The 8162-nt window shown below is 38.3% G+C and overlaps 1 long non-coding RNA gene across 1 annotated transcript; it reads right to left on the reverse strand.

The window, feature by feature from the left end:
* Positions 1-2443: 2443 nt before the first annotated feature.
* Positions 2444-7128, reverse strand: LOC146440797 (uncharacterized). Its single transcript, XR_014850367.1, has 3 exons — positions 7066-7128; positions 6940-6983; positions 2444-2625 (listed from the first exon to the last, which is right to left on the reverse strand). It is a non-coding gene; the product is annotated as an uncharacterized LOC146440797 (long non-coding RNA).
* Between the last annotated feature and the right edge of the window lie 1034 nt (positions 7129-8162).

The raw sequence follows: 8162 nt of genomic DNA on the forward strand, positions 1-8162 counted from the left end.
ATGCTAGTTCTGGCCAAATGTAGTGAGTCCTATTCAAGCAAGTCAGTTGTACTCTGATTAGGACTTGGCTGAAACTGCAGTGAAGTCTGGCTTAGGCAGAGTCTGAAGAGCTCAGGGTGGCAGTCACACCTATGGTCACTGTGTGGACAACCAGGGAAAGGGAACTCAGCACCAGCTCCAGGGTTCGGAGAAACAGGTGAAGTTCAACATCCTTCTCGTTGTGCACAAGAGCTCATTTAAATGACCTGTGATGAAAAAGGAACACCCCAGCTTTTGATCTTCGGCCACGTTTATCCTGCTCCTTTCTGGGTGTAAAGGATTTTCTATTTTTGCAACACTACAACATGAGCAGGGCTGAGCTGTGCCTTACCAGAGGTCCTGCAGACAAGAATGGCAGGCATGGAAACAATGTCTTCTGAACAGTGGACTCGTTTCTAGGATAAGGAATTTCTTACAGGGGGCAAGAGTGAAACAAAATTTCTGTATTTATACATCTGATCTGATAATCTCATAACCACAAACCAGCAGTGTTGTTTGCAGACTCCAGTCCTAGTACAGATATTAATGTGTGTAGACATTTGAGATCAGACCTCTCCAAAGTCCCACCTGTCAGCTAAAACAAGGATCACCACAGACATCTGCTCAAAGCATCAATGTGACTATCTAGAACTGTAACAGGTCTTCCTTATGCAAAGTCTTTAGTCACTAGCACACTGACATTCATGATTCTGTGGAATAGATTGTTGGTAAGAGAGTGGCAGAGAGTGGTAAGTGAATGTCCACGGAGGATCAGCTCCTGCTGGACTCATTCAAGAAAATGGAACGTAAATTGTCCATTAATCACACACCTTTTGCACAAATCAGTGGCATCACTGACAAGATTATGTTGGGAGCTTATTTTAGCGGGTACTTACTCATTATATTTAAGGTAACATCAAGGACCTTTGTTTTCTCAGGCTTTTTAGGGGGATGATTTTCTTCTTGTGTTGCTGCTGTCTGTTTTTCATTTGTTCCTGAAGAAGATTTACTTTGGTAGACTTTCAAGTTGCTTATGAATTTGATATGGCAATTCCCTGTGTAAAAACTGATACTTTATACCAAAACAGCTTGGGTTTTACATTTGGTACATAGTTTTTTCTTTTATTAAACCATCAGTGAAGACTACATTCATACTCTGCAGAACTGTTGAATATTGGATACCAGAAATTGCTGGTTCATTCCTGCTGCTATGGTGGTTCTTGGCTGCAGGTGGGCAGATTGAGTTTGTGCAACTTAGAATCCTGAGCCGTATACTTGGTATTGCGTCTTCATGTCATAGATCAGAGTGACTGCAAAAAGAAACCATCTCATTGAACACAGAGCCTGCCTTCAGGGGCTCAGGGGTCTCACCACAGCCCCTGGCATGGGCAACTCCTAGGAAGCAGAAAATGTGAATGGAAAAATAATAATCCTTCTTGGAGAGTAGCAAGCCTCTTGAATATATGTATTGAGAGAGTACAGAGTCAAAGCAGTGGCTTTTTCCCCGAGTTTATAGGTTATTCCCGTTCTCTGCATTTCCCTGCCAATAATACATAGCAAATGCTGGACAATAGTCTTCTTTTAATATTTTCTCTGATCCTTTGATAAGGATCAGGCCCACAAAGGAAAGGGAGGGAAAATGGTATTTATCTTTGCTTTCCTCTGTGAAAATGAAAAGTTTCCTGGTCAGGAAAGAGATAAAATCACTTGGCACATGGACTTCTAATTCACATTGGACAAAGTCAGGACTGTGTTAGATATGTGAACAAGTAATGGTTGAGGAACTTCCTTATAATCTGATTATATTTTCCCAGATTTCTGTAACAGAATTCTGATTAAAGATTCATTTAATGGGATGCAAAGTTGGAGGATTCCAGAATGTTGACATAACATAAAAGTCTAGGTGCTGATAAATATATATTTTACCTATATCATCTAATGTAAAATATTTTTTATATCTATATATTATCAACCAATATCTTTTAATACATATACACTCCTGACAGGCAGGGCAAGATCACACAAATCACCCCTGTGGTTACGGAGCTGTTTCTGTACAATTTGTAGCTCAAATTACTTTGCCTCAAAACATTTTTATCTGAGTGTATTCAAGATATCAAGGACAAGATTTGGGAGCAGAAGTAGATATCTTTCATGAGAAAAGTTAATCTGGGTGGGAGTACAGAGAAATTTGGGAAAAAGATTTCTTGTTAACAAAAAGGGCAAGACAATACATAATCATTAAACTGTAGCAAAACCAAATTAATACAAGTACTTAATTTAATCTTATTACAATTACGCTTTTTTCCCTCTCTTGTTAACTTTGATGAAACCACCTGGAGCACCAAACTTTGTAATTTTCCTCAGGTGTATAATTTGAGAAAATGGAAGTATATAATAATTCCTAATTACCTACTTTCTTTATCTTGGAGCAGATTCAGCTGGAGCAGTTTGCACCACTCCTCCAAGCAGCTCACGGCTTTGCAGGGAGGACATTTCCCTGAAAGATGGGTGCAGAACTGTTGAGATAAAAACATGCTTGAATTTCTTTCTCTCCTTTTAGGCTGTGTGTCCTGTAGTGCAAAGGTGTAAAAGCAGGGATGGTTCCTGTGTTTTGAGTAGAAAAAGGGTTTTATTCAGGAAGAAAAATAGGAAGAGTGACCTACACATATTTCTTCAAAGAATGGTTATAGACTGTAGAACTTGAGTACACAGATGTCCTAGGTTACAATACAGATGTATTTAGTATTCTATTACCACCAGCTGTGGGGCATTGGCTGTTATCTCCTGCTGTGACTCACCCCTGATAACAGACAATGGGCCATCAGGGACCTACTGCATGACTCATGGACTTATCTCATCCTATTATGAGATGCTCCACTCAGGAGGGAGGAGCCAAGCATTCCCACCTGGATGTAACCTGGCCTTGGAACTGCCTGAGCTAGCCCTGCCTACTGGATTCCTAGAGGACAAGAGCTACCACTGGACCTTCAGCTGGAGACCAGACCTTCACAGGATCACTGCTTCAACTGAACTACTTCATTTGGACTGCTACCACCACCCTGAGTGTCAGGTTGTATCTAACTTTGTCAGTGTTTTTCCTTGTATTATTGCACTTATTTTTAATTTTCCTAATAAATTATAATCCTGACTTGCGATCTCCCACTGTTTTGTTTTCAAACTAACACACAGAGTGCCTCTGTACAGCCCTGAAAAGTGCTGCAAGGTTTGGTGGGTTTCACAGGTAACTTCAGACCTTACGTTTGGTCTGCTGGAGGGTGAATGTGGCAGGAGCTGGGTATACATCCTCAGGTGCAGCATGGTGAGTGCAGTGGGCTCTGTTCTGGGACCAGGATTTAGCAGCTCAAAATTAAAACATTTAACTATTGAATTCCTAAATCTGTAGATGTATCCCTAAAGCTTTAGCTTCTGAATATTTTCTTATCCCAGAAGGTGTGAGGGAATAAGGCCAGCCAGCAGGTCAGGTAGGGAAAAGGTCATTTGAGACTGAGGTATGAATTAAATTGCCTTTTAAGTTGTAATAGTTTGCTGTGTAGTGAAAATGAACTTAATGAAAGAACATCCAGAAATTCCCAGGGTCTGATGGGCTCTAGTTTCTGTTCACTACTGAAACCTACCCAGTAGTGACAACCATATCAATTCAATCAAATTTTTACTATATTTGACTCTTAAATATTTTCCTCTCCTATATTTCATGTGTGAATAGCAATTTACAAATATTTTGTGAGAAAGATTACCATCTTTCCAGTACTGACAGTCAGTCCTTGTTTATTCTTCCAGCAACATACAGTCTTTAAAAATTCCCACAGCTACCTGATATTTATAGGTACATTTATTAGCCAAACCATAATTTTACTTGTGGGAAGGCACACAAATGCCCTGCATTGCAGAAGGCCTGGTTTGGGCTTTTTAGTATTTCTCTGGATTTATTAATCTTAAATGGGATTCAGTTCACCTGAGAGGAAAATATTTGAGCGAAACCTTTTGAGTCACCTTTCCCCAGAAATTTATAGAAATGGACAGTAGTGAAAATGCAACGCATCCCAAGAGTCTGGGATGTCTATTTTTCTCCAGGAGGTGCCTTTGACCCACCAAGGAGATGGAGGGCTCTTAGACATCCTGCCTGCCTTTTAAGTGCTGGTTAATAAGTGAGGTGAAATTTAACTGCTAATTTACAAAAATATTTCATACATTCTAGATAGTATTCTGAAAAGTTATATTTAGGTTCTGATTACAAGTGTTTAAGCTACTTTTTTTTAATATAGAATCTTGGCTCTCAATTTTTGTAAACAAATGTTTTAATAAAAGGAAAAGAGAGTTAATGGAGTGGGTTTGATTTAGTTGCACAAACTTACAAAAAGAATATCACATCTATGCAGTTGTTATCTATGTTTTGGTTCTGACTTTAATTGTGCTCAATTTGCATTCACAATCCTGTCAGAGTAGAGTACTCTATCTTTCTATTTTTAAATGTGAAAATGCCTAAGCCAATATCGAAGTATTTTGGATAACAAAGGCATTTTTGTAAATATGGGAGTATTACCCCAAATACAGGACACAGCAAGGACCAGACATGAAAGTAGATGAAGCAGAATTTCATTCCAGACAAGAGGAAAAAAAAAAAAGTTTAAAATCCTGTCTTAAGCATAACTGGCCCTCTATTTGATCAGAATTTGTTAAGAGAAAAGTAAGAGATTTCCTTGCCCCCCAAAATCTTCTCCAATGATAATGCTAATATAACTCTGAGCAGTCCTGCAATGGCAAGAGGACTGGAATCTATCCAGACACAGACCTCAGCACTGACATTATGGGACCTCACTTGGTATTGCAGGAGAGAAGATGTTTTAATTTTCCCATTCTGATGCATATAGGGAAGCAAACTTCCTATCTGCAAAAGACAAAAAGTAGATGAATTCCAGCCACAATGTACAACAATGGCATTAATACCAACTGCTCTGTTGCCCAGGCACAAACCCACGGCTGTACTGCTACTTATTCCCTGTGTAAGAAAGGAAGGAAGAGTCTGAATCCTCCTGGGAATTCCTGACATTCTGATTACACGGGAAAATTGGATTAATCAAAACCCTGAATAATTATTGCTGCTTTTATTTTTTTAAATTTTAATTGATATTTTTGCCCCTATTTTGTGAGCATGAAGCTCATGGACATCTTGTGTGGCTACATTTCCCTTGGGCTACATATTTTCAGGGCTGTGTGCCCTGGAACTCACAAAATCTTGGATGAGACAAGCAATGATATAACTCAAATCTTTGCTTTAGGTAAGGACTACTACAGTAGATTGTTATAATTTTTCAAAGTGTTGTTGGCAATCAGTACTGGAGAAACAGGGTATCTAGTTCTCATTTTGCTTTTACAAATCCACCAATGCTTCATAGGAAATCTATTCATGTTTATATCCCTGAACACCACCAACCTTCAACAGAAAACAGATAAAGCAACATCTTCTGTTACCAAGACTGCATTAGCTAAACAGACTATAATGTACCTTGCCAAAGAGCAGGAAAAATAATCAAAATAAATACCCAAAAGATTGGCTGAATTTGTCTCTGAATTACTCTGATGTAAACCAAAGACTTTTCTTGCACTTAGAGTGGGTAAACTTCATTTGGGTGCTATATTTTGAGATAAATAACCAAAATTCTTTTGGAGAAGGTCTATACGAAGATCACAGATTTTGCTATATTGATGAAAAGGCAGAAAGTCAGAGTTCTGGTACAAGCAGCAGAAAGGAAAACTCCTAAGGCTCTTGCCCTCTGCCAGCCATCCACCCTGTCAACAGAATTGTGGGCAATATAGGATGTATGAATATATTTCTTTCTCTTAACACTCTTCATAACCCTCTTTGAGGGAAACAGAAACACACAGAACATGAACAAGGTTTCTACTGTCTTTCACCTTTCCACTCTTCAGAAACTGGGCAAGCTTTCACACTGCAGCTGCTTATTACTAACTTTGTTTAGTTGTTTTCCTGTACCCATTTAACCAGTTCATCAGGTCAAATGCTCCATGCTGAATCCAGAGATGGCACACCTGAAAATATTTACTTCCCCTATAATTTTAGTTAGTGCTTAGTCTCATCTATTATTTTCAAAATTATAATACACAGGAGATGGGCCAATCTCCCCATCAAAATATAAGATTTAAATAAGGATATTCTTAAAACATGTCTAGTAATTTAGGAAGAAGATAATTGTTATGCTGATCTTTTTTCATGAATTTTTGTTACTTGCTTGGATGTGAGAGCTACCCTGAACTGCAGCATCTACTTATTAAAGTTGAGTTCCTTGAGAGAGCTGAACAAGGAGATCCTGTACCAACTCAGAAGACCCCACCAGCATGGTTTGCTTTGTTTCTTAGGCTCTTACTGATTTCCTAGGCTAAGTGGCTCAGAATGTCTTCAAGATTCCTTTGTCCTATGCATTGAAGTCTATATATAAAAATACTGTACAAATAATCTATTATATATGCATACATTCTTTCGTTTGGACTTAATTTAGATTTATTTATTTAATAATAAAAAAGGATTTTGCTTCCAGAAAGCCTAGAATGTTAGTTGTATGACAAAAATCCTTTTGCAGTTTTTTGCTGAAAAAGGAAGCTCTATGTGATGTACATTAGAAATGGACCAAAGCTGTGTAACAATATTGCAAAGCAACACAAATTATTTTCTCTTGTCTCTGAACTTTCAGCTTTTGAGCTTGTAGCAAAATTTTTGATGAGATATCCTACTATTGACTGATGGATCCCTTTAAAAAAAAAAAAGCCCCTTATTTTAATCACCTCATGCAGATCTAGAGTAGCTAGTCTAACATAAAAAAAAAAAGTGTTTTATTTTTTTCCTGGAACTGTAACTTAGATCAACCCTTAGAAGTAACTTACCTGAATCAAATTCTCTCCTTCCTCCATCTTCTAATCTGTAATATCTGAATTAAGACATGAGCAAATAGAATGAACAGGTTGTAGCTGAGGGAAAAAGATTGACTTGCTTATCTCTAAGAACCACACCTGAGCCGGGCTGCACCTGTCAAGGTCTCAATCTTCAGACAAGTTGTTCAGGAGACTATGAACTGATTGTAATAAAAATGATAGGCATGGTAGCTAAACAACATTTAAAAAAAAAAATTGCTGGCTAAACTGACATTTCTTCCTTCAAATTCCTTCCCCCTTACTTCACTTAAAAAAATAAAAAAAAGCTTAATGGAAAAGACAATAGAAATTACAGAATTCACTCAACTAAAAAGTAATATTTTCAAAGAGAAAAAATCAAAAAAGCTGTCAGGAAGAAAGCCTTTTCAAAAATGCCCTTTATGGTAACCTCAATCATAAAATAAACAGTAATATCAAGAATGAGAAAATGAATTTTCATTCACTCAGATAAATAAATGTGTATCCAGAAATGTCTTTCCAGATTTGAAAAATGCAGATTGAAAAAGTAATCCTTTTGCTTTCAATTTATATAGCAGAAAGTGAGAAAAAGAATGCATCCTGACAGATTTATGGTCTAAAAGCACTGAGAACTTCCACATTTTTCTAAGGCTAAACACATTCAGAAGGGACTTAGCCTTGGAGCAGGGTATATATATTTATAGTTATTCCATAATTCTTCCAGTACTAAGTGAAACACTAGATTACTTTTTTTTTTTTTTCCTTTTTAGCAAAGCAAGAACTGATGCACTCAGGGCTGGCAGCAGCAATACAGAGACACAAAGCCCCAGAGAAAATGCAAACAAGAGCTCTAGTTTTCAGGTGTGATACTGGAGTGGCTCCAGGAGAGGCTGTGGTACCACCTCAGATCTACTCCAACACAGTTAAAAGCAGGGTTGTGCTCCTTTGTTTTGCTCTGTGTGAAACGTGATACAATGGTTTCACAGAATCATAGAAATCACAGAAATGCTTGGATTGGAGAGGACCTTGAAGATCACCAGGTCCACCTGCCTGGCACGGACAGGCACCAGGTTGCTCGGGGCTCCATCCAGCCTGGCCTTGAGCTCTCCCAGGACAGGGCAGCTCCAGCTTCTCTGGGCAAAGGAGAAGCTGTACCTTATCACACAGCACTGTGCTGGTGTGGATGGAGGTGACTTCCACAAGTGCTTCTATTGCTG

This window comes from Lichenostomus cassidix, chromosome 2 (genome assembly GCF_008360975.1).
Source record: "Lichenostomus cassidix isolate B80296 chromosome 2, HeHo_3.0, whole genome shotgun sequence".
Taxonomy (NCBI): Eukaryota; Metazoa; Chordata; class Aves; order Passeriformes; family Meliphagidae; genus Lichenostomus; species Lichenostomus cassidix.